We start from the raw sequence: 26,326 nt of genomic DNA, 5'->3' as shown, positions 1-26,326 counted from the left end.
AGAAATTCTATCCTTGTCAGGCTTTTTGTACTGTGAGTAATGGACCATATGGCAACATGATGTTCAGTAACACTGAAATATCATTATGTAAAATCATCAATTATGTGTAATAATATGTAATTAATGTATCAAATTCTTCATATTTAGGAAATCCTTCTTTTCATTGCATCAGTGTTGCCATATGTGTGAATGCACACATTTTTAAGTACAAGTTTATAAAGGCAATAAACATATTATTTGAAGAAAATTCATGAACATAATATATATATTCATAATTAAAAATTGGACTTTTTAAATAGTAAAATGTTCAAATCTGGTTCTGAAAATGAAAACTGAAAGCAAATCTGATTGGGAAACCATTGAGACAAATTATTAGTCTCAATAATAACTTCTAAATGTATATTTTATTATCATTTCAATGCAAAAAAGAATCTAAAAAAACTATTTGATAGTGTCCTAACAAAACGTTAGCATAACTGACAAAAAATAGAGCTTTATTCTGAGTGAAAAAGGAAACAAATGCCATATAAGTAACTACAATTATTTACGATCATATTTTTACCTCTGCATGTGCCTTTAGAGGGAATAACATTTGTATAAATGAAGCCAGAATATTTCCTTTCAAAGTTTTTAAAGAGATAAATAGCAATGACACTTACTTGCCTAGTGCCCACTATACATATCATATTGGAAAAACTTAAAAAAACAAAAAATGGCTCTGCAGCACCTTAGAGACTAACAAAACATGCTAATGGTATCATGAGCTTTTGTGGGCACAACCCACTTCTGCAGATGAATGGAGCAAGGGGTTCAGAGGTACAAACAAATAGCAGAAAAAGAGGGGATGTAGAGAGGGAAAGAGAAAAAAAATCTTGTCAATTAGAGTGTCCACGCTAAGTGAGGCTGTAAATAGAATGGGGTGTAAGTGCCCCATGCCTAGCTTTTGATGTCTTTAGGGTTTTGAATATAGTAGCCCATTCAGTTCATGTCTTTGTTCAAACCTTGATTAAATGTGTCAAATTTGCAAATGAAGGTAGGTTCCACAGTTTCTCTCTCCAGCTGTTTTTTAAATTGCTTTGTAAGAGTATAGTCACTTTTAGATCCATTAATGAGTACCTGTGCAAGTTAAAATTTTCCCCAACAGATTTCTGCGTAAACTTAAAAAACAACAAATAGTCTAGCAGCACCTTAAAGACTAACAAAACGTGTAGATGGTATCATGAGCTCATATGTTTGCAGCTCACAGTGCAGTTTGGGTTTACGTGGGGCTCAACACATGGCCCGTGGGTGGGCACCAAAACAAAAAAGTCGTCAATATAATGGTCTTCTGTTGATATGCATTTTAGTAGTTAAATTCCTGGACTGTCATTGCTCATTAAAAGATCTGTCATGTGGGTGGAAATTGGGTAAATATTGCATTTTATTAATATCAGCAGAACGGACTTTAATGGGGCCTATGTGTTGTGTAGTCTTGCCTTAATTTTTGTATTCATGCCCGTCAGTGTGAAAAGATATTTGCACGTATTTCCAGATATATTTGCATGTATATGCAACCATACTTATGTTGCAGCCTTCGGCATATGCTGTGAGAGTCATTGTGGCTCCAGGGACTTCCAAAGTTGAGTAGCCTTAGCTTAGATCAGGGGTTCCCAACCTGGGGTACTCGTACCCCCCAGGTGATACGAGAAGCTTGTCAAGGGGGTACGGGGAATATTTGGTAAATAACTAGATTATCCTATTTGAAATATTCCAAAAATAGTAGTGTTAGTGAAAAAAGTTGTGGATTCTAGAGTCTAGAATTTATTTCCTTTCATATTGAATAGGGGGTACGGGAAGGTTTACTAAAAGCCAAGGGGGCACGGGGACCGAAAAAGGTTGGGAACCCCTGGCTTAGAGGGTCTAAGGAGGAAACTATCAGAGACTCTGATGGGGGTATCCAAGGCTGAAGGTCAGCCAGGGAGCTCAGGAAAACAGATATAATTCTCTGTCTGCTGGGTGGCCAGTGCAGCCTAAAAAAGAGAGTGATGTCATCAGGAAAGGGGTATGGCTATTGTAGTTGAAGAGTAATGTGTTGATTTAACACATCCCCTCATCATCCTTCTTTGGAGTCTGGCAGGACTTCTGTGAAGTTCTGATTATAATCTCAAGAATCTCTTGCCCCAAAGCACCTCTGGCACCAATTTGAAATCTTCAGATAATCAGGTCCATTGGCTGAAAACAATCCTGACATCTCTTGGATACAAACAGATGACTCTGTGCATAAATGTAAGACTGTCAAGTCATAAGAACCGAGAGAAAATCTTGTTCACAATTATTCTATTGATTTGTCAAGGCATGAGCTCAAGCATGACTGTAAAGCTTTATAGGCTGCCTTTCCATAAGAGATGTCGGGTGGCAGGGGGGGCGGGAGAGAGTATGTATGAATGCCATTCATAAAATCCAACCTGGAAATCTTTAACCATTGTCTCAAGGCTTAGAACTTTTCTGCTTGACAGTAATATTGATTGTTGACTATGTACAATATTTGGCTAGAAAAAGTAGGAATTTATGCGAAATGTAGGGGAAAAATTTTAGGCACCAAGTTTATTTCCCTGGAGTACAAACTCTGCTGGATGTGACAATGCTAATTTATCACCTCCTGCCATTTCTTTCACTGAATCCAGTCAGTAGGTTTGCACACAACCCCAACTCCCAGAATTAAGGCACTCATAATGGCAGCAGTTTGTGAAATTTGAACACTTGACCATTGTGATCAGCTGAAAAGTGTTTGACATTATTCAGGAGAAAGGTGGATTTTTCACCTCTTATCATTTCTAGTCTGTTAAGCTTCAGGGCTGGTTTCTGGGGTAAATTGAAATAGCTTGAAAGGGGCAATGATTAATGCTGGCTGCCACAAGACAGCTTTTAGAAACCAGGGAATGCCAAGGCAAAGGAACAGTCTTCTATGCTGACAATAGTGATGGGATGTATAGATCCTGTTACTGTGACCCTTTTCATCCCAGGAACCTGTTCCATTTGCTGGATCAATCAGTTTAAGGGCAGTTTTGTGCACATGATGGAATAGCCATTCTGCTCCCATCTGGAATTAAATGTAGGAAAAGGCTCTTGAGGGATGGGGGGGCTGGGAGGAACACTAGTATGTCTGCCTAAAATAGGTGTCCTGAGAGTGACTAACTTGGACATTTTGCTGACCTATAAACCTCCACATGTCAAGAGGTGCTATTCTAGACACCATCTATTGTGCAAAGGAAATTTTGCAAGGCTCACTATTTTAGCAGGCTTCACAATTTACACAGTCAACAGCCCAAACCTACTATGTGATTTAGGATTGCCATACACAATCTCCGGAGCCATACGTGCAGACAGAAATACCCTGGATTTGGCTTATCAGTCTGGATGAAGGCATAAGAAATTCAAAAAATTATATATATATATATATAGATAGATAGATAGATATAGATATCTTCCTATTCTAGTCAGACCACTTCCTCCTCCAGATGGAAATGAGAGCTGTCCCTGTCAAAAGGCAAGAAGAAACTCTCACCATGTTGTTTGCAAAAGCCTTGGGACCATGCCAAATCCCAAATTTATTTATAGAAAACTCCAGCCACCCAAACAAGAGTTTCAGGGGTGGAGATATTAGGGACACTTCCAATCCCCAAATACTGTTCTGCAATGTTCTCTTCCACCCCAATCTCCATGGTTGTCATAAATACAACAGGATTAAAACATAAAAAATATATTTGATGTAAGTGAGCTAAACTTTTTCACAAATCCAAGGGCAGTATAAATTAGAGTGAGTCCATATTTCTTCACAGTCAAGATACCTTTTTAAAATGGTAAGAATAGAATGCAGTTTAAAGTAGATTTGTCTTCAGTAGAAATCTTTATAGGAAAATTACAAATTAATCTGATCTCTTGTAAATAAACAGGTATATTTTCTTCCTTTTTTCTACAAGGCAGTATTGGCAATGTGAATTTTGGGTTGGAAAAGGAAATAAATCAGCAAGTATTTACAGCAGAATAGAAAGAGATGATTCAAGATACTATGAGCAAAGCAACTTTATCCTCCTGGCTAGACTGCCCGTGGAAAATTGATGAAAATATTTTCGCACACTAATTTTGTTTCCATATTTAAATACTCTGGAGGCACTCAGATAATATCTCTGTATTTAAGTAATTCCCATTTTGGCTTTAAAGTACTACATTAAGTCTGTGTGGAAATAAGATGAGGCTTATTGTTGACTTGATGGTATACAGAAGATAAGGTCCCCTGATTAAATCCCATAAAAGGAGGTGCAGACTTACCATATCCAAGGCAACACTGTCTTCTATTTTCTTATTAGAGCACATACAAATTGTCATAATACATTACACTAGCCTTCAATGTACTCTTCTATTCTTTCTTAGCCATTACCTGATTCTTCAGAAGAAGGCAAAAGGAAAAAATAAGAACTTGATACTCCTAACCAACTGTACAGTGCTAAATATGGGCAGAGATTCCTTCCTGATTCCATCCAAAAAGCATGTGATGTGAAAGCTGTTATCATTTTTAACTTACACAGCCTGAAGCATTATTAATAATCATAAAATAATTAGCCCATTTTAAAATTTAGCCACAGAATTATGTCAGTGATCCCCTTGAGCAGCAAATTTCACACACTGACTTTCACTGTGTGGAAAAATTAGTCATTTTACCCATTATAAATGTATTGCCTTTTAATTTCATGCAATGGCCTCCTGTTCATGTATTATATGGCAAGGTAAAAAGGAATGACTGATTAGTTTTCACTGTGCCTTTCATAATTTTGCAGATCCTTTTCATTTCACAGAAAAAAACAAGAGCTTGTTGAAAAAAGGCAAAGGTTTTCCTTTAGATTAGCTTTGGATAACTGAGAATTACTTTCTTCCACTCATCCAGGAAGGGCTTAAATCTTGCTGCTTCACACTACACATGAGGCTTGTTTCTTGTTGTAACCCATTGAAGGCAACTCCATCGAGTACAGAATCAAGTCCAAAATTTCAACCCCTCTTTTTCTCTAGTTCTACGCAACTAAAACTCTCATCCAAGATCACATTTTGATTAGTGCAATTTTCTTTCCATTGGCCTCTCTATTCTGCACAACACATGGGCTGAGTTCATTTTCCTGGATTATTGTTCTGGATTTATGATTTATATTCCCTCCCTTGGTTTCTCCTTGCATTAAATACAAGCATCCCTCCCTTCCCCACTCCCACCAATGACCTTCCATAATTTTGTTCTGCTGTACTTGACTCTTTTTTGTCTTAACCTCCTCACTGCCCCTCTGCCAGCAACGCTAGCCTCTATGTCCCATTGCCCATTCTTCCACAGTTATCTCCACAGTTCTTCCAAGCTGTTCTCTGTGTCGGGAGCTACCTTTCCTACCCTCTCTTGATTGCCTCTCCTAACTAAAGCAATGGCTTTTTTTTTTAACAGAGTGCCACTTTAGAAGAGTTTAGTAAGCATCAGATATGTGGCTTTTACCATGCAAGCTGAAATCATTCAGCAAAATAGCTTTCCAACTGGCATCATGCAATGGTGTAAATGCCTCAAAAGAGAACAGGCAACTACTTGTTTTTCTGTTAAATTCCAGACTGAGAGGTTTGGAATCTCTGCACTGGTCATACACAGAATTCCTAAAATGCTTCAGACGCTGTTAATTCTTTATAAAATACACAAAGTCATCTCAGGAGAGCTTCAGAAGAGTCACATCCTTCAGTTTAAACAAGAAACATGAATAGTAGGAAAAAGACTACAAAATATGTCTATGGCAGTTGAAAAGCAGAACAGTATAGGACATTTTTAAAAAACCCACATATTAAAGTGTTTTGTTCCTGTGGCCTATGAAACAAATAGATTTTCCAGATTTTATATGAAACCATATGCTTGCTAGTGAAGAAAGGAAATCTTATGACCATTATGCCTTACTGAATTCTAGTGATATAGGACTTCAAAAAAGGAAGCTACCTCACTAGAGAATAATATTTCTCAATAAAAGATTATGCTAGCTATTCCATCACTGAGGACAAGGAACATACCTGTCCCCGAAAGACTTTCTGCTAACCTTTATGTTTTAGGACCAGATTTTATTCTCATTGTAACAGAGGATTTAGGCATGTGCTATCCCCATAAGATTTTCTAAACGGGTGTAATCTTGTTCTAATCTCTGCTCTTCTGAAAAAGATAAAAGGTGCTTGGGAATTTGTTTCCGATAGTTTATAAACCTAACATACTATCACCTCTGTGGACTTAAAACTGATTGGAAAACTGATAGCTATAAAGAAGAACAAATGCTCCATAGAATAGTGTTTTCTATTATACTAATGGTATTATTCAAATCAGCTATACACTGCTGAACAATTGTTTTATTGCAACATATTATGCCTGATGTTCTGAAATGCATATAAAAATCAAACAGAGGCTGGGATTTAAAAATTACAAATTTGGTGGTAATTTCAAAATTAATTTATTTTCAGAATATCAGGAATTTAATGTCATTAAAATGTCTGTTGATTTTTCAACAGGTCCAGGAACTAGCCCTAAATGTTACTCTAATATAGGATTATTGCTAATTTTCAATGGAAACTGAATACCTCTCTTGGGTACCTTTGAAAATCTCAGCCTATCTTCTTTGTTCCACTGAAATGAGGAGTAACGGTAGTTCGAATTAGGAGCTTTAATTCGAACTACCTAGTCCGTGCCGCATGTAGCTGCGGGCAGGTAGTTTGAACTATGGGGCATTTAAAAATGGCGGTGCCCGAGAACATGCAAATGAAGCCCGAGATATTTAAATCCCGGGCTTTATTTGCAAGTTTGAATGACTACATTAGCCACCCTAGTTCGAACTAGGGTGGCAGTGTAGACATACCTTAAGAGAGGTAAGGTCAAGGGAAAAGGGGAAAGCAGAGGAGTGTGTCCAGTCAGGTACACACCAGGTGGGGGGCAAGGGGGGGGCGGGTCGTATCCAACTGGTTACATTCGCAAACCCTACTCAATGACATCGGTAAGAACACAAGAGATTGACCTGACCATCCACACTGGAAAAACGAAGTATAAACATTTTAAGGGAGTCCTATCATGCCCCCCCCCCCCAACTACTTACCATCCTTTATCGCTGTCTGTCTTACTGAGACATTTTCCTCTGTTCTATAACTTCCTTTTGTAGAAAGACCCTTTCTGGGGAAAAATAAAGGTAAAGAATTTCTCTTTTTATACAGAATTTATTTTTTCTTAGGGAATTTGACATTTTACTATGTATTAGTTTCACCTAAAAAACAAATTATAGTTAAATAGAATAAGCCTGGCTCCACAGTAACCTCAACTCTGCTTCTGTTCACCTTACAACGTAGATTTAAAAGAAGCCATTCTTCAAAGGAATTTCACCAGCCAATTACAGAGAGAGAAAGAGAGAGAGACAATGGTATTCAGCTACAAATTTGCCACTGTTTCTCTGGCCTTCAACAAAGATATTAACTGGATGCTGCATTATAAAGTCAGTCTACCCTGCTTCTAAAAGCTGCATTTTCACATCAAAAGCTACAAATGGGACACTCTCAGCCCACTTAATTAACCTCATTAGCACTGGTCCAACAACTGACAGGTACTTTTTTTCTTCCTCTGTTATAAATATATTGGTTCTGTTATTTCCATGCCAGCTCATCATCTGAAGAAGTGGGTTTTATCCAAGAAAACTCATGATGCTAAATATATATTTGTTCATCTTTAAGGTTCCATAGGACTACTTAGTTGTTCTAATAGAAGATGATTCCCTATTACAGGTTGAAAATCTCTTAACTTGGATTCTCTGGTCCAACAACAACCAGGGTCCAGCATAGACGCTGCAGGATCAGAGAGTCCCAGTGGAGGGCCAGCAGTAAGGATCCCTGCTGCTGTGCATGTGACTTGCTTAGGGAGCCCTGGCATGTGTGGTTGTCCAGAACCCCAGAACGTGTTGCTTGCAGCTGCCTGGGGCCCCAGCGCTATCTGAGCCATGGCAGTGAGGGCTGCCCAGTGGGTTGGCAGGACAGTAGGGCCAGCAGCAGGTGGAAAGCCGGCTGGGAAGCCAGCAGCTGGGAGGCCAGCAGGGGGGCCGGTGGCAGGGATCCAAAAATGACCTCCCATGATCTGGCAAAGTCCTTCATCCAGAATCAGTCATGTCCTGAGGATACTGGACAAGCGAGATGCAACCTGTATTTCTGTGCTTCATATTCAATGAAAAAGTGTTTTATTTGCATTTAACAATCAGTCCATTGCTAGAAATGCTAAAACTAAAGTGGGTTACATGAAAACCTCGAACCTAGTCTAAGGAGTGAGACAGAAAGAACCTCTTTCAAGGATAATTATTGTACTGCCTCATTCTATACATTCTGATGAGAGACCCCAGATCTTGTGGAGGTGTTAAGTGATATTTATTCAATGACAGTGGGTAAAAATGACATTTCAACATTTTAGAGCACTGAAAGAAAGACAGTTTTGTATGCAAACTATGAAACTGTGACATATGAGATTTGGAATTTCTTCCTAGTTCTGTGACAGAAGCTCCCGAGTGAAGCTAGGCAAATTACATAATCTTTCAGTAGCTTAATTTTCTACCTAAAATACTTTCCTACCTAGAGAGCTATTGTGAGGGTACATTCATAGATGTATATGAGAGACTCAGATACTATGCTGATAACCTTAGCAGATAAAGGATAAATTACATACAAGCAAAAAAAAGTCATTTTTGGTTGACAAAAGTAAGACCCTAAGGAAATGGAAATTACTGCAGCCAATGGGAGCCATATTTTGCAAAAGCAGAGATGTATACATTTGTACAAACAGTTATGATTTCCTTTCAAATACAAATACATAATTGTGCACATGTGTGTGTATGCTGCATCTATCTCATTTTGTTGAGGCATTTAACATATTCCCATCAATTTGATATCTGAGCTGGGACCTTCAGTTATACAACTGCAGCCTTGAAGGAAACTAAACATCTCTATAATGAAAGATGATCTTGTATTCAAGCCATATTGGAAATCAATGAGAATGACTTGCATTCATGATGAAAGTTATTGGGTTTTTTCAATAGGTAAAAATGTAAGTACAAAGAAACCTTGATAATGAACTATCTTAACTTGTTTTTGATAGAAACCTACTATATAATTACATCTTCCCTGTGAATTTTATTTCAGCCTTCAATATCTACTTACTCTCTGTAGATTTTGAATATGGTTATGATTGAAAGAAAGACTTTTCAGTAGAAAAAAAGAAACTTATTTATCCTCCTCTCCCCTATACATGAAAAGTTAAATAAAAAGCATGTAGAATCCTTTCTATGCAACATACAATGAGCAGTTTGATCCACAGGAAAAGGGATTATTTTTATCTCAATTTCTTTGTCTGAGGTTATGATTATTTTCTAGAGAATTCATAAAATGTTCATTTCAGAGAATTTGAACTAAGATAATAGCTTCACATGAGGTTTAAAAGACTGGAGCCCACCAGTGAGAATCAACAAACTGTATACTATTACCCCAAAAGTATATTTTCCTTTTTATTTTCACTTTTATTATTGGTGCCTCATGAGACATTTTGAAAATCACTCTGCTTAGAAACAGTTCTTCATATATATTATTCATTTGCTGGAGTTTTCTTTAAAAAAACCAAACAATGATCATAACTGCAAGACCCATTCTGCTGGTACGTACCTAGCTGCATTTCAAAATATATTATAAATTTTTTATACACAGATTTTCCACTGATTCAATCACCTTCAATCTCCTCCCTATTGACCAAGTTGTCCATTCTGATGGAGTTGCCTTGCCCCTGGAATATGCTGGCTGTAGACGGCCAGCCTATCTTGTCCTAAAAGGACCATGTATTGGAAGAGGCTCATAGTATATGGCAGCTCCTTTGCTATCTCCCTGCTGCTGAAAGGGCCTAGTTGGAGGAAATGGAGCATGGAAATAATGTACTACACTGTACTGATATTCTCTAGTTGCAGTATCTTAGGGACTTTTGGAGGCAAGAAAAAGTGGAAGTAGTGTAGTCAAGTCATTTGGGAGAGTAAGGAAGAGCTAAATTTAGCTGCATTTCCTCCTAAGTGCTGACAGTGCCCAGGGCAGCTTGTTGGTAAAGTGTAAGGAAGCTGAGTGAAGATTATCAAAAATAGCTACCTAAAGTTAGACTCCTAAAAATATAGTTTCAAAGAAGTAGCATTGTCAGTCTATATCTTTAAAAAAGTAGTCCTGTTGCACCTTAAATACCAACAAATACATTAGATCATGAGCTTTTGTGGGTAAAACCCACTTCATCAGATGAGTTGGAGTGGAAAATACAGAATCCCAGGTATATATAACACCAAAAGCAGTAACCTGTCAATTGTAGAACCCATGTTCATGACACTAATTAAGTAGCCTGGGCGGGTCCCATTCACAGCTATTGATGTCAAAATGCAAATATCAAAGCAAAGGTTTGCAAATTTGGCTTTGTAAGGTGTTAATCAGTTAATATCGGTATTCAAGTCCAGGTTGACAGTGTCAGTCTTGTAGATGAATTCCAGTTTAGCAGGCTCCCTCTGTAATTGTGTGATAAAATCCCTTTGTAGAAGAATGGCTACTTTTAAATCCATTATTGAATGTTCGGGGACATGAAAATGTTCCCCTATAGGTCTGTATGATAGCATTCCTGATATCTGATTAGTGTTCATTTATGCTTTGTCACAGATTGTCTGGTTTGGCCAGTATGCATAGCTGAAGGGCAGGGTTCCCTCTAAGGTGCATGAATATGTGGGTGCGCACCTGCACCTGACTCCTGCCCACCTTCTTAGAAGAGCTGCACAGAGGCTGCTTAACTGCTCTGGGGCGGGCAGCGTGGTGAACAACTTACCCTGCCCCAGGAGCAGCTGGGCAGCCATTATGAGGCCTTGTTCCTTGCTTCAGCCCTTCTCCGAGGCTGAAGCTGCATCCAGGGAGGGCCACGGCAGCTGCCAGACCCGGAGCCTGAGACACAGTACTAAAAATAGCACCACAGCCCCAGCCCAGGAGCAGCTGTACTTTGGTCCCAGCTCTAGTCCTGGCACATGGCACATGCAGCCACCCACCATGCTCTGTGTGTCAAGACTGGAGCCAGGGCTGCTGTGCTATTTTTAGTACCACGGTCCCAGCCCCAGAATCCACCATGCAGCCCCGGCCCCAGCTGCTTCCAAAGCAGGACAGCATGGTGGGCGGCTGCCCCATGGTCTGAGACTGGAGCTGGGACCACCTGTGCTGTTATTTTTAGTACTGCAATCCAGCCTTGGGAGCAGCTGGAGCCGGGACTGCATGGCAGCTTCTGGGGCTAGAACTGCATTACTAAAAATAGCACCATGGCCACAGCTCCAGCCCCCACAAACCTCACCTGCTGCCCGTCACATCAAAGGCATAAGGTGAGGGAAGGGGCAGGGGGAGAACAAAATGGGCAAGTGGGGTAAGGAGAGGAAGGGGCTTGTGCTGAGGGAAGAGGAGGGGGTCAGGGCAGGAGAAGAAAGGGGAAGGTACCAATGAGCAGGGTGGAGGAGAGACAAATGCCAGGAGGGCAAGAAGGGGCAAGAGTGAGGAGGGGAATGGAAGGAAAGTGTCAGCAGGGGTGGGAGAAGGGAGGTGACAGGGTGATCCTAGGTAAGGGGATTGTTGAGGTGAAGCAGAAGGGCAGACACAAGGAGGGACAATGGGGGCAAGAGGAGAGGGAAGAGTGTGGGTTGAAAGGAGGGTGGGCACAAGGAAGGTAGGGGATGGAGCAAGTCATGTGTGAGGGCACAGAGGGGCATGAGGAGAACTGGGGCAGAGAGTGGTGAGGGGGTGGGCACCAGGGAGAAAGAGGGCAAGGAGAGAAGGGGAAGTGAGGTAAGGAGGAGGCACCACAAGAGTGGAGGGAGTAAGGGAAGATGCAGATGCCAGGGGGATTGTGCTTATTGAATATTCATAACACAAAATACAGACATGTTCAACCAGAGGCTTTGCAACTAAGAACTTGGCAGTTAGTGATCAGATAGCAGTTGTCTGTAGCTCAGAACCACCAAGGTAAATGGTTGCATAATGTATAAAAATGCTACTCAATAGTTATTTTAAATAAAAGAAGACCATGAAAGTTCTTGTCCTACAAGGACCGTTATTAGTTCATCTTTCTATATATACAAAAAGGTAGAGAAAATATTTTTCTCTAAATACTTTGAATGTCTTTGTTAGGGGACATAAAATGAAGCAAATACCATAATACATCACCCTTTGAAGTTAAATAATCCAGATCCAAAGGCCAATGAAGTTACTGGAAAGATTCTCATTAACTTCAAGGAGCGTCAGAACAGACCTTAAATGTCCTTTGTTTTCTTGTCTGCTTGATTTTTTTTTATTTAAAACTGCAATAAATTAATTAAACCCATCCAGCATGTGCTTAGCTTCACACTGATTCCTTTGATAACCTTTCCATGCAAATACACAATTCTTTACTTTGAGGAAAAATAAGAACTCTTGTAGTTGAGTTGATCACTTGAAATGATACTATCAAGTACCTGTGCACCCTGGCATAAAGCAAAGAATATTATTTGTCACCTTCCTTATACATTATTTTTATTAATAGACATTCAAGCTTGGAATAATACTTATGAGTGAATCAAATCAGACAAGGGAAATCTTTAGCTTTGATTTATGTTGTGTGTGTAGAACAAGCATTTCATGTAACTACTTTTTCTAAGTTGGCTATTTACCTGTAATAAAAAGAACTGTCTAGAATTATACTGGATTGACTTCAACTCTGATCCAGAATAAAGTATAGCCCTGAGACATAATGGCTACATTAGAACCCTTTTCCGGAAAAGGGTTCACTTCGGAATTGCAAATTCCTACTTGAAAGTAGGAATAAGGGATCTTCCGGAAAAGGGTTTATTTTCCGCAAGATCCCGTCTAGACTGGCGCTTTTCTCCAGCAAAACCCCGAGCCGGAAAAAAGCGGCAGCCATGTTCATGCAAATGCCGCAGGGGATATTTAAATTCCCCACGGCATTTGCAATTCCAAAGTGTCTCATTAGCATCCCTTTTCCGGAAAAGGGTGCCAATGTAGACACAGCCAATGTGAATGGGTAGAAATATTCCATAAGCTGTTATCTAGGTGTGCAATGGAGAGTGTATGCTACACAGGTTCAGGACGGCCAATTAACACAGTTCCCTGAAAGGAAAGTCAAATTTAATTGAGGAAGAAGCCCAGCTGCAGGTATAGTCTGGGAGAGGATTATAAACAGAGGAAGCTGGATACTGAAAATTTTTCTTTTTGCTTGACTTCATAGTATATAAAGTCAAGTACCTTGTTAATTATCCCTTGTTTTAGTATTCTTTCTTCCATAACATTTTAAAAATATTTATATTTGTTAATAATTTGAGTGCCACGGTGGCACACATCTGAACAAGCAAACATGACCTCGGTATTGGTGCACAAGACAAAACTCACTCCGCTCATGGATGGAAAATCTTAGAGGGAACACTCCTGAAGGGCATTGCTGGCACTTGATGGCATATATCACATTAGATGCTGTGCACTTGTAAGAGCCCCTGATGTGGTTAGATCCTGTAATGGTGTCACTTGTGTAGATATGTGGACAAAGTTGGCAACAGGGATTTTTGCAGGGGTATATTCTTCATTGAGTGTATAGAATACTAGAACTGGAAGGGACCTCGAGAGGTCATCAAATCCAGTCCCCTGCCCTCACAGCAAGACTAAGCACCATCTAGACCATCCCTCATAGATTTCTGTCTAACCTGCTCTTAAATATCTCCAGAGATGAAGATTCCACAACCTCCCTAGGCAATATATTCCAGCATTTAACCACCTGACAGGCAGGAAGGGGTTCCCCAAGAGTCTATTTTGGGCTTTTCTTCAATATCTTCATCAATGATTTAGATATTGGCATAAAGAGTACGCTTATTAAGTTTTCAGATGGTACGAAGCTGGTAGGGGTTGCAATTGCTGTGGAGTATAAGGTCATAATTCAAAATTATCTGGATAAACTGGAGAAATGGTCTGTGGTAAATAGGATGAAGTTTAATAAGGAGAAATGCAAAGTACTCCACTTACAAAGGAACAATCAGTTTCACATATACAGAATGGGAAGTGACTGTCTAGGAAGGAGTGCTGCAGAAAGGGATCTAGGGGTCATAGTGGACCACAAACTAAATATGAGTCAACAGTGTGATGCTGTTGCAAAAACAGCAAACATGATTCTTGGATATATTAACTGGTGTGTTCTGAGCAAGACATGAGAAGTCATTCTTCTGCTCTACTCAGCTCTGATTAGGCCTGAATTAGGAGTATTGTGTCTAGTTATGGGCACCTAATTTCAAGGAAGATGTGGGAAAATTGAAGAAAGTCCAGAGCAGCGCAACAAAAATTATTAAAGGTCTAGAAAACATGAGCTATGAGGCAAGGCTGAAGGAATTGGGCTTGTTTAGTTTGGAAAAGAGAAGACTGAGAGAGGACATGGTAGCGGTTTTCAGGTGTCTAAAAGGGTGTTGCAGGGAGGAGGGGGAAAAATTGTTTTCCTTGGCCTCTGATGATAGGACAAGAAGCAATGGGCTTAAACTGCAGCAAGGGAGATTTAGGTCGGACATTAGGAAAAACTTCCTAACTGCCAGGGTGGTTAAATGCTGGAATAAATTGCCTAGGGAGCTTGTGGAATCTCTATCACTGGAGATATTTAAGAGCAGGTTAGACAGACGTCTATCAGGGATGATCTAGATGGTGCTTGGTCCTGTCATGAGGGAATGGGTTTGGACTTGATGATCTCTTGAGGTCCCTTCCAGTTCTAGTGGTCTATGATTCTATGATTCTGTATTTAGTCATATTAAAACATACATTCCTTGTTTGTGCCCAACTTACCGAAAGATCCAGCTCTCTTGGTATTAGTGAGCTGTCCCCATCATTATTTATCATTTCCCCCAATTTTTGTTATCTGCAAACCTTATTAGGGATTATTTTTTGTTTTCTTTCAGGTCATTAATAAAAATGTTAAATTGTGTGGGGCCAAGAACTAATCTCCACCAGATCCTGCTACAAAAGCATTTGTTCAATGATGATTCCCCATTTACAGTTACATTTTGAGATCCATCAGTTAGCCAGCTTTTAATCCATTTAATGCGTGCTGTGTTATTTTTACATTTTCTTGGGTTTACAGCTAAAATGTCAGTTGATACCAGATCAAATGCCTTACATAACTGTAAGTAAATTACATCAGTACTGTTACCTGTTATCAACCAACTCTGAAATATCAGCATGCGACTGTCATTTTTGTCTTATGTAACATATTTTTCAGCTTCAAGGGCTTTGGTGTACAGAACTGTAGCTCTTTGGTTTGGAAATGTCCCCTTATCTCCTGTGCCCACTGTTTGAAACAGAAATTCAAGTTTTTTTTCTGCCCTGTTGACTTTACTGCACAAAGCATTAGAAGACATGCCCAAGTTCTTATACTTTTAATTCCTATTGGGGGAGACAAAAGCAGTTTTCTAGCATATCTCAGTATTAATTTGGTGGATTACAGTTGTGAGGGTGTTGTATACAGGATGCACTCCTTTTGAGAGAGAATAGTTCATTAATTTTCTCCATGCAATGAGGTATAGATAAATCAGCTGTACTCACAGATAAGTCTGGATTAATATAATGGAGCTTAGTACTGTTGCTTGCTATATTGTCTGTCCTACAAGGTTCACAGCTTTGTTGATTGTATCTGAAAACATCAGTAGAGTTCTATAGTTGCACCAAGTCAGGTTGTGATCTTGTCAAAAAAGTAGGTTATGGACAGTGTTTAGAGAATGGACATCTACAGGCAAAATAGGTGCTTCAAGAAGTGTTGTTGGTTAGTGATTCAGAAGCTAAAACATGTAGGGCTTGTATACACTTAAAATGTTACAGCAGCATCCCTGCAGCACTTCCGTGTAGTCACTACCTATGGTGATAATAGTAGTTCTCCATTGGCATAGATAATCCACCTACCTAGGAGGTGGTAGCTAGATAAATAGAAGAATTTTTCTGTAAACTTCACTTTGTCTACCTGGGGAGTTAGGTGGGCTTAACAATGCCGCTCGATAGTTGGAAATGTTACATATGAGGCCTGAGTGAATACTAGATCAATGTCTCAGAATGAGCCAAATAGGTACAATGTTGCTCAACTTTTGAATGAAACTCAGGTACACTCTGTTAGCTGACTCAGAGGGGTAGCCATAGTATTCTTTTTAAAGTTTTTCTGATAGCTGAGACGTACAACAGTCCAGTCCAGATAATTTGGGCTAATGAAAGATTCCTTTGAGTTATTTGTAGGAATATGGTATTTTGGAAATTACATTCCACCTACTTAAAATTGATTTTATAGTTTCAGTTTATGTGGTATTCTTTGTTTCTTGAACAGCAGTGTTGCTGTATGCTATTAGGCAGTCTTTATTTCAACACCAGTGGCTGCTTTTCAGAGATAGATGAAGTGATTTCTTTATCTCCTATATTGTTTGCGAAGTGTATTTGGATCATTTGCAGTGAAAGGAAGTATAAACAGTGAGCTGATTTCATCACTTGCATAACCTCACTGTAGTTAGCAAGGTTATACCAAAGATGAAATTGGTCCAATAAATGTAAGTAATTATCATAATTATATTCAGTGTCAGTATTGTGGCCTTTTATTAGATGATGAAAAGACACTCTAAAAAGTTATTTTCATGTGCAAAGAGTGGATGAAACAAAAAACTGCACAATGGGATCAGAATGATATGACTACAAACGAGGGAATGTTAAGAAATAACTAAGACACTCCTAAGTCACTTGGGTTCTTTTGAAGATTCCACTCTTAATTATTCTGATCTTCAATGTTATTCATATTTTTGGACCAGAGGAGTTTTGAAAGCAACTGCAGCATTCAAAGGCACACAACGGGCAACTTTTTGTGCTGGGAAGGTAGAGTGGGGTTTGTCTTCACTGAAACGGAGATGCTGGTGTTTTGCTTTTTGAAGAAAAATAATGAAATTGTTGACTTTCTCTGTTCCATTGCTGTTTTCAGATGATCTAAAAAACACTGACAATTGCCAAGGTTTTTATCAAGGCATACATTATTCTCTCCCCATTTAGCTTTGCATTGTACATTTAAAACATACTAGAGTAGCACATAGAAATGAAGGCAATACAGTAATGAAGGTGAAAGCATTCTCTCTTCTGTTATCCACATACTGCCAGCAAGTTACAGCATATCATTCTTATGATCCTCACCTCTGTCTTTGTGATGGGGGGTGCTGAGACATTGTTAAAAGAAAAGAAATTCCAAGCAGTCATGTATCTCAAATGAGTTTGTGATTCATTTATACCACATAAATTAGATTACTTGTTGTAGTTACCAAATTAGAAGCAATGAGAAAATAAGATAAAAAACACAGTACTTCGTTCAGTCTTCTTTTGAACACTGGAAATCAAAGTTTTAACCATAATCCCCCAATTTTATCACTGCTTAATTTTATGTATAAAGCTTGTGACTTCAGTGGGGCCACTCATGTACATAAAGGAAACACATATGTACCTGTTTGTCTTTCTTCCCAGCTATAACATATCTATTACGTTTTCATATTAGAGTTGTAATTTTTTAAATTTCAAAATCAGCAAAAGATTTTTTATAAAAAATATCACAAAAAAAACCATTTTTCAACCACTCGGTTTTATCTGCAGCGTTGACTTTTATAAGGTTTCTGGTAGGACTCTTTAAACTGAATAAACATTGTCTCCCTCCTACTGCCAAAAAAGGGGTTAAAATTTTTTAAAGCAAATTTATAAAACTTATGAGCTCTTAAATTATCAGTAGTATAACAAAGGTGTAGTAAGAATGACTGTCCCAATGCCTGGCTCGACTTTGACGTCAGTATAAAGATGTGTAGTTCTGTATAGTTAGTCCAGTTAGCTGCAGCATGTACACAGTATGTGCAGTAATTATTGAATGGTTTGAGCTCTAGTATCCAAAGACAGAATTGAGCTTTGAGTTAAAAAACAAAACAAAACCCACACCACAGATAAAAGAGAAGAAAGTGAGAATAAATTCAATAGAAAAAACAGGGGAATCAGAAAAGCAGCACCACAAAAAAAGCAGCAAAGTGCATAAATCTCAAACCTGGAATATCTTGTCTACTATACTACTTTCCCTGTTCTTACTGCTATCTGTCTTTTAAAAATAGAGGTACAAATAGTGTTCCTTCACTTGTTTGTAAAATTAGGGGCAAACCTGATGTGATACAAACTGACATTTCAGGGGACTGGTAGACCAAGGGATTGATTATAGGATATTGTTTACCCACTTGAATTCAGCCTAGGCTGATTGAGATGAAAAGTTATTACCTGTAGTCTGATGGCTGTTCAATGATGTTGTTGCTGGTCTGGTCTCCCTAACATAATAATAGGCATCATACTAATTTACATATCTGATGACAATCTTAGAAAATAGTCTGTAGAGGCAGAAACTTAAAATGTCCAGCTTAAAACACCATGCTTATGTATCTCCATTTTACAGTCAGGAAACTGTGGCCCAGAGAGACATGGGGTGCATCTACATGGGGTGCACCTTACCTTGAAATAAGCTACATAATTTGCACTATGCAAATTGTGTAACTTATATTGAGGTTATTTTTAAATAAAGCACTATTCCGACAAATCCCTTAAACCCTCATGGAATGAGCATTACAGGGATGCTGGAATAGCGTGTCCATTATTTTGAAATATATTTTGAAATAATGGGTGTGTTTAAGATGTGGAATTGCTATTTTGGGATACTACCAGTATCCCGAAATAGCCCTGCTGTCTAGACATAGCCTAAGTGGCCTATCAAATGCCACCCAGGAAGTACATGGCAGAGTAGGGAATTGAACCCAAAGGCTACTATGCTAACCGCTGGATCATCCTTCTGTCTCCTACAATCCAATTACATTCATCATAATGCTCACCAACTCCACGGTCACTTTCTACACCATTGTTTCTTAAACTTTTTAAGACCGAGGAACACCAAACAATAATTTTTTTTATGAGGAACACCAAGGATTTTTTTCACGAGCAAATAAAAAAAAGTTGCCTGCCCCTTTAAAGGTGGCCATTTTGAACTCTGTTGTTCTCCACGGCACACTAGTGTGCCACGGAACACAGTTTAAGGAACACTGTTCTACACTTTATCCATACAGAAGTGATTGTTAGGGCCATAGATGAAATAATTTAATCTGAACTCAAAGATTGAATTTTTATTTTTATGAACCTCATACAGCATTATTTTATACAAAGTTAGTCCCTTACATCATAGCTTGAGTTTAGATGATACTAAACCATTTTATTCACGGTTAATGTTGGAAAGCTTTGAGTCATTTATTAACATACCATAAGAATTGTGCTTCAGGTGTTTCAAATGTATGACAATATATGTCAATTGTTCCCAAATTTTATGACTACTTTAAAACCCATTTTTATGTCTGAAATGTAAAATTACACACCGAGGACTGGAAATCTTAAATACATATAAATACACATTGAAGGAGAATGCTAACAAATAGTCTCCAGATAAAGAGATGAGGCAAGTCTTACAAAAGCAGTACAGTTTTAAACATATTTTATCAATAGAACATAGGATCAAATTCTGCAACAACCTCTTTTCTTCAGACATAGAAAGTTCTAATTACATTGATATCTCAGAATTACAGAGGTTCCAAAATATTTTCTAGTTATCGTGGACATTATTATTATTATTATTATTATTATTTTATTTTCATCATTTACTTTAAAATGAGAATTTTTTCAGATAGACTTTTCTACAGTATAAAGAAAGGAACATAGATATTACTTTTAACTTCCCTTGTTATTTTGCAATAATTTCTGCGGACAGGTGAATCTTACATTGCACCTAGAAGGTGTCAAGACACAAGTCTGGCCTCTACAGTGCTTTTGCAATACTGAAGTATTTTTAAACCATTTTCCTGTATTTTCACTCTTCTAATTTTTCTTCCCGTCCCACCCAAAGAAAAAAGAAAAAAGTAAAAAACAAATTAACATTATGGAAATTAAAACTAAAATTATGAAACATGGGGTTGAGAAATCCAGCAGCAGAGAACAGGAAATGCAATTCATTAAGGTCTCTACACAATGTGGATAAAATCATGTTACACATGCAGTATTTTCTATTCTATGCTCCTTCTTTAATACTAGCTATATGGTATTAAGTTCCTTCCTTCTGCATCAATGGGAAGCTACAGCTGAGTCTGTGAACAACTAATAGTGAGAGAGGGAAAGGAGAATTATCCTACACAGTTCTGCTGTGTTTTGTTCCATCAGAGCTGTGTGGGGAGGTGCAGCAATGGATCTATGTCTATGTATGGCTCCACCAGTTATTTTCCAGACCAGCTATCAATTTGTAAGATCACAATAGCAGGCACTGAAGGAATGTCTACACTGCATGTTAAGCCTTGATTCAGGTATGAACTCAAGTCCATGCCCCTCTTCACTCCACACACACACTGATAACTTGAGTCAGCAAGCCCTCAGGATCTTGCTAGGGAAGTGGATCATATTGCAATTCCTACTCTCATTTAGCCCAAGTCTCGTCATTTTGCAAAATGGATGCAATGCATGCTGCAGACCCAGTCAGAAAGTCAATATCGTGTAGTATGGACATGTTAGCACAACTGTGAGACCTCAGTCCAGCAGCTGAAAATGGAATGCTCAAGCATAGGCCTGGAAGCACTGAGCCTACAAGCTTGAGCCTCACAGAATTAGAATGTACAATATAGTGTAGCTATAGCCTGAGCAGCTCCACTACCTCTCCACAAACAGAAAGGGTTCCTTCCCTCTGAAGAGAACCACTCAGGCTGCTCTATGATTCCATGATTAGGCCCTTAGATTTCATCCTGTTCTAACAGCATTATTTTAAATTTTAAAAATACTTATTTCCAATGCACTCATTACTTTGTGGAAAATGAATATAAAAAATTGAAATAGATCAAACTGTAATCACAGTGGCTTGTCACAAGAGGGAACAGAGTTCTCAAACCCCCTTGCCAGAACTTTGGCATGGCAACAGTTGGAACAGTCACACCAAGATTGAATCCTATCAATAACTTCCATGCAGGGGACTGAAAATTTCAAACCAGTAAATGCAATATGCATTTGGTATGTTTTATATTGAATTAGACACTTCTTACTAATTCAACAGGCGTACCAGAAACCTAAGAAAGCAAAAATTAAACTGGCCAGATGAGAATCTGAATGCACTCTTTGCAGCTACGTAAACAATTGTGCTTTACAAATTACTTTGTGTGAGTAATATAACACAACTTTTAATTTAAACTTTGACTCCAACAACAGTAATTTAATTTTTCTAAAAATGATGCTTTAAAAAAATTCCCATTGTTTTAAATCCCTCCTCTTATTTATTTGCTACTCCCTCCTAAACTGCCAGAGATTTGGAAGTTGCAGTTCAAGTTATATTCATCCATTTAAGCCCCATTCTGCCCCAACAACTGGTTCATGATTTGCTGAGCAAATTCAACTGGAATAAATACTCAAGGAAACACCATTAAAACTGTCTGAAATAAGACAGGATGTACATCATACTGTCAGACTAAAGTACATTATTAGGCCTACTTATTTCCAGAAGAGAAGTGTGTATGTCAACAAAGTCCAAGTTTAATTTGAGATGCCTGTTAATAAGGCATTTTTGCTGGTCCAAGTTTTAGTCATGTACATATGTTATTCAACTGGTATAATTCAGGCTTAGCCTCTTCTCCTCCATTGCTTTTGTTGTATAACAATGGTTTAGATTCTGCTACATCACTGCACTTTTCATTTTCATAACATATGCATCCAAAACAATTTTCCCCCCAAATATCACCTCTGACAAGCAATTCGTCAGCTAGGCAGGACACACAGCATATTGAACTGTGCTGTTCTAGTTGGCTTCTCTCTTTTCTTGGTCACTGTACTGACAGAAACTGCACATCTCCCAGAAGGAGAGGTGAAAGAGATGTGTCTCTCCAGCAGCCTGTTAAGCAAAACCTGTCCACTCTCTCCCAGTTGCTGTGCAGCAACTGCTGCTACCAGCCTCAAAGCAGGTACGGAAATCCTTGCAAATATAGCTTGCTAGAGCATACACAATTCTGTAATATACACATGAACATGGTTTTGCCTCCATGGCCATGTTGCATTTGATTACTGTCATTGGACATGATTAGATCACATCATATTTAGGTAAATTTATCAATTTTCCTTTCATTAAAATGAGAGAGTATAATACAGTGGTTGAAATTCATCCTTATTGCAGAGCTATTCCAAACAGATGGGGGAGATTTTCATGGACATTCATGGGGAATTTCTTCTTCAAAGGTGATGTCTGGAAATATTATGAATAAGTGCCAAGAGGAAGTTGAGTTAATAACCTCTGCTGGAATTCGCTGTAACTATAAAGTGTAGAATGCCATTAAACCCGGCTACCAGTCTCTGTCTTCAGCAACAGATCTCCACAGCACTCGTACTGAGCTTGGAGTGCAGGGGCGAATCTGCTTAGTGTTGCTGATCACTCTCCCTGGTTCATGTCATACTCTCCACAGTTCAGAACAGGAGAGGGCTCCTCTGTATCTGCCATCATGTGTCATACAACAGCGCCTCACCCCTCAGAAGCTACAGTATGTAAATGAAATAAAGGGGCAGAAAGAGATAACGGGTGAGGGGGAAGAAGGCCGATTGTGAATTGGAGCACAAGATGCTAACTTAAAATAGGAGACCAAGGGGATATAGAACATCATTCTCAAAGGCACCTTCAAATGAGCTAGTATTGAATCCCCCATTCCAATCTTTAGTCCATTGTGCCCTTCTCCTTGAATCCATCTCTGCCACCAGCCCCGGAGCTCTCCAAATTCCAGGACAGAATGATGTATGGAAGCCATTGATAAACAAGTACGCCTCCAACAAGCAGAAGGTAAATGGTATGCCAGCATGATCTAAATCTATTCTAATTTAAGATGCTCAATATCCTCTAGCTTTACCATTCCCCTAAAAGTACAAGTTTTAATATTGTCAAACAGCAGTATAGAAGGCTTGTCCATGCCTGTTTTTTTACTCCGCGTTCCTTTCTGTGCTTACAGTTTTGTGCCACATTGATATAAGGATAGGCTTTGATTCAGTGTGTTGAGGAAAGCGTGTATTTGAACCTTTTTGAAAAACTGTTTTCAGGGCAAATTATTTAAATGTAATTAACGGTCACAAGAAATTCCTTCGTTTCGCCAGTTAAGCAAGCCTGAAATTTGCTATTTTAGCATTAATGCTATTGAGCCATCACTTCATTATCACTGTGAAACTTTTTCAATTACATTACAGCCTTGAACATGCCCTTAAAATTGGGTGATGGTCTGTACATCTGATTAGTGCATCAGAGTCTCAAATTGCCAGCAGTGACTCATCAACTGCAAAAGACTCGGGAACATATTTTTATAAGTTATATCACTATAAATCAAGTGCATCTTAGAGCTGAACCAGAGCTTATTTGTGTAAGAAGTACAAATGAGTATGAACTATTTAGAATCAGATTTCAAAGAAGGTTCATGTCATACTCAATGCTACAGCATGTAAAAATGAAAACTACTGTGACATATTAATACCATACAGAATAAAATGCATGAGTCCTTTCAGTGCAATAAAAGCAGAGCAGGCTTAATTAGCTGAGGACATATGAAGGAGGCTAACAGTGGATTGTATCACATTCTCTCATCACAAAGCAGAGAGATTGTGTGTCTCTTATTCATGCTAAACCCTTCAATGTTTCCTTCTGTGAGCCACAATCTGTGATGTGAGATTATTAAAGGAAAGCACCTCTTGATCTTAGTTTCTTGTTTATGGGAAGAAAAAACAGTTGCTGAATCAAAGGGAAGTGTTAAACCTTAATAGTCTCTGGCAGAAAGATCTATAGCAATGTGCAAAAGAGCTCTATCCAAATGTATTGATACTGATATGACATCCAGTTATTTCAAGACTCTATTAAGGGTAGTGCCCATTAAAGAAATATATCACTGTGTCCTATCTCTTCTAAATTATTTCTAAATTACCTAAAGTTTATAGCACTTTAACAGGAGGATTGGAGCTGATCAGCAAGGATGAGCATCAAATTGGGGAAAAAAAGAACACTCTGAAACTTTGCCAAAAAATCAACCTGACCCAAAACAGGGTCAGGTTTTTTTTAAGTTTAAGACAGTTCAGATAATATGTATACACTAGGGATGTTAAATATCGGTTAATTGAATAGTCGATTAATCTCATGAATTCTTGTTGGTTAGTTGAGTATTCTATAATCCCGAGGCATCCACTGTCTGGGTGGAGAGGTCTGAGCACCCAAACCCAGCATGAGCCGGAACTGAGCTGGGCTGCCTGCCCACCTGGTTCCTAATACACTTTAAATGCAGAGCCGCAATGGGGGTAGGTCTAGGACCCAATGCAAGCCAGGACTAAACTGGGTTGCTGGCCAGCCTGCTAATAAATGTGCTGGTAATGGGTGGGGAGGGAAATGCATGTAGTCTGTAGCATTAACCTATAAGCCTTTGTTTATCAGTTAATCAGTTAATCAACTATGCTATTACATCCCTAGTATACACACAGTAGTGTTGGAATAATATCCTCCATGCCATGTTCCACAGAGTCTTTAAGCAAAGTTCAACCTGCCTTAATTCATCTAAAAATAACTTCTTTACTTTTAAGTCCCTTTTTAAAACCCCAGTTCTGCTGTTCTTTCTATAGTGAATCTTGTTGACTTGTATATAGAGAATCCCTTTTGTTGTTCCCCTTCCTACTTTGTCTGTCTGCCTGTCTTTTTTTGATCTGAGGAAGTGGGTCTGGTCCACGAAAGCTCATCATCTAATAAACCATCTTGTTAGTCTTTAAAGTGCTACATTGTCCTGCATTTTGCTTCAGCTACCCCAGACTAACACGGCTACATTTCTATCACTATTCTGCCTGTCTTTAGACACTGGACTCCACAGACCATGGAGTCTCCTCCTTATGCCTACAAAGTGATAATTGCAACAACAACAAAAAGAAGGGAAAAAAAGAAGACCCTAACACACACAAATAATAATAATTATTTTTATTATTAATAATAATAATGAGAAGAAGAAGGAAAGAAGAAGAAGTAGTGGTAGAGCTGGTGACAAAATAGGTTTTTCTACTTCATAGATATTTTAAGGAAAATTTAGACTTTCCAATAAATATTGGAAATGAAGACTTTTGGTTTTGGCTGAATTTATTGTTTTCCAAGGGGGAAAAATATATTGCACTGTCTGTGAAAAGTTTTGCCCTATTCCATCCTATTCCCTCAATAGTCATATATATTCTTTTCCACCACACTTGGGCATTTTCTGGGTTCATCCTGACCAAAAATCTGGATGGTATTCACTGCAATTTTTTTCAGTTTTCTTTTTTACGCACTAAGACACAAAAAATCATAATTAAAGTCATTTAGTTGTTTTCCAGTGGACATGTGATTACTTTCCTCCTGGTGGTTTTTATCTGAGAGGATTCACAAAGTTACACACATGCTTACAACTACTGGATTTGTGCTTAAAGTCAAGCAGCTGTGAAGGATTTCATCTCCAGCTCCTCTGTCCTAACTCTAAGACAGATTTCAGGTTGCTAATTCCTTGGAAAAGAAAGTTCCCAAAATTATCCTTAAATCATTTAGAATGATAAATCTCAATCTTAAGACACATGGGCAGTGTCACAGTTTGGTACCCCAGACTGTATAGTACTGAGCCATTTCTGATATGGTACCCTGCCAAAGAGTGAACCTTTAGCCTAAACTAATCACTGTAAGGCAGATGGCAATTTGACAAGAGGAAAGAGGAGTTGACAGCTTTTCCCCAAACACCAGGCATATACTGCATTTCCAGAGCCAAGCTAGGTTTGACATTTAATTAAAGCATTACTTAACATAGACCTCATACCAAAAAAAAAAAAAAAAAGGAAAGAAAGAAAAGGAAAAAAACCCACACGGTACTGAGGCGGCCACAAAATCAATTTGGTCTTATTTAAACCTGAAACCTTGATGCCCAGAGGGCACATCTCTTTGTATAAAAAATAAAAAAAGTATCACAACTGTACCATGGGGAATATTTGCAGTGTTAAAAATTCATTTTGACTCATCTGGCTATGGGCCTTCGCTTTGGGGTACAGAAAATAGTGCTGTTCAATAAGCAAAATGAATTGCTAAAAATACAAAGCCCTAGCTACTATAATTAGTAAATAATATGGATAGCTCTTCATT

The sequence above is a fragment of the Pelodiscus sinensis genome, chromosome 4, assembly GCF_052426305.1.
Source record: "Pelodiscus sinensis isolate ZL-2025 chromosome 4, ASM5242630v1, whole genome shotgun sequence".
NCBI lineage: Eukaryota > Metazoa > Chordata > Testudines > Trionychidae > Pelodiscus > Pelodiscus sinensis.
Note: the sequence above shows the minus strand (reverse complement) of the source record.